This window comes from Jaculus jaculus, chromosome 1 (genome assembly GCF_020740685.1).
Source record: "Jaculus jaculus isolate mJacJac1 chromosome 1, mJacJac1.mat.Y.cur, whole genome shotgun sequence".
Taxonomy (NCBI): domain Eukaryota; kingdom Metazoa; phylum Chordata; class Mammalia; order Rodentia; family Dipodidae; genus Jaculus; species Jaculus jaculus.
The window spans coordinates 104,198,774-104,200,517 of NC_059102.1; the positions used below are offsets into that span (position 1 = coordinate 104,198,774).

The 1,744-nt window shown below is 44.2% G+C and overlaps 1 pseudogene; it reads right to left on the minus strand.

Moving 5' to 3' along the window:
- Positions 1–593: 593 nt before the first annotated feature.
- On the minus strand, positions 594–917 carry LOC101617214 (annotated as a pseudogene).
- Positions 918–1,744: the final 827 nt, after the last annotated feature.

Genomic DNA, 1,744 nt, shown 5'->3' on the forward strand with positions numbered 1-1,744 from the left:
GTGACCTGCTGTAAAAGGCAGTGGGTTTCAGGGGAGGGTGAGAGAGGCTGGTAGAGGCAAAGCCCTCTCCCTCCCTCCCCACTTCGATTTGAGCAGGGCTTGGTATTTAACAGGACGTCTCTTACACAGAACAGAGTTCAGCCCTCCACAGTGTCTCAAATATGCTATGTCTTCACAGCACAGCAGCAAGAATGTCTTAATATATAATAGATAAAATAAAATAAAATAAAAATTCTTGCCACCCCCAACACCAATTCCTATTCTAAAGTTAAACCATTGCTTGTGCTGTTAATACTTGATAATAAACTTCCTTGGAAACCTAGATCCAAAAAACTGAAACTGAATCCTTCACCCCAAAACAAAATGAGTGACTTGAGGTTGATGGCATCTAGCTCAGGTAGACAACATAAGAGGGGAAAGGGAAGAGGACATGGAAGTAAAGCCCAGTGAGGAACACACTTAGGTAGATGTCCACACAGAGGGTATTGGGACATGGGGAACAGCACTTCACAGATTCCTGTGCACGTGTCTGGAGGCACTGGATCCCTCCATGGCCAATCCATGTGCAGAGAGAGAGGAGGCCATTGCTGTCATTACAGTTTCAGAAGCTCCACATCAAAGATGAGAGTGGCTTGTGGTGAGATGATGCCTGGATGCCCGGTGGCTCCACAGGCATAGTCTGGGGAAACAGTCAGTTTGGCTTTCTGACCTATACTCAGATGGGCCACCCCTTCTTCCTAGCCTCAGATCACTTCCTGCTTGCCTAGCATAAACTTAAAGGGCTTGTTTCTGCCCTGGGAGGAGTCCAATTTCTTTCCATCTTCAAGCACCCCTATGTAATGTACCACGTAGGTCTAGCTGCACTTCGGGAAGGTATGCCTATCTCTGGGGAAGATGGTCTCCACCTGCACTCCCATGGCAGTGGTGATGGATGCCAGGCTGATGCCGGACTGGACCTGGCATCAATTAAGCAGCTTTGTCTCATCCCTCTGCGTGTCTCCTCCAGCTTACAATTTTTGTATATATGTTACACTTCAATAAAAGGTTTAAACAAGGGGCTGGGTAGGTAGCAATTAAAGATGCTTGTTTGCAAAGCTTGCTAGCCGGGGTTTCAATTCTCCAGCATCCACTTAAAGCTCGAAAAGTGGTATAAGCATCTGGCATATACCCCTCCTCCCCAGCATGCAAATAAAGCAGAACAGACATTATACTTGATCTTAGCCAGCAGGCCAAGAAGTAATACAAATATATATGTATATGTTTATTTGCAAGCAGAGAGAGAGGTTGGGAATGAGTGTGCCAGGGTCTCTTGCTACTGCAAAGGAACTCCAGATGTATGCACCATTGTGAATCTAGCTTTATGTGGGTACTCAGAAATTGAACCCAGGTTGTCAGGCTTTGCAGGCAAGTGCCTTAACCACTGAGCAATCTTTCAGGCCCCAATAAAAATACTTTTTAAAGCAAAGAGGCAACCTACAGAATGGGAAAAAATCTTCGCCAGCTATATATCTGATAGAGGATTAATATCTAGGATATACAAAGAACTCAAAAAGTTAAATAATAAGGAATCAAACAAGCCAATCAAAAAATGGGCTATGGAGCTAAATAGAGCATTCTCAAAGGAAGAAATACGAATGGCATATAAGCATCTAAAAAAATGTTCTACGTCACTAGTCATCAGGGAAATGCAGATTAAAACTACATTGAGATTCCATCTCACTCCTGTCAGATTGGCCACCATCAT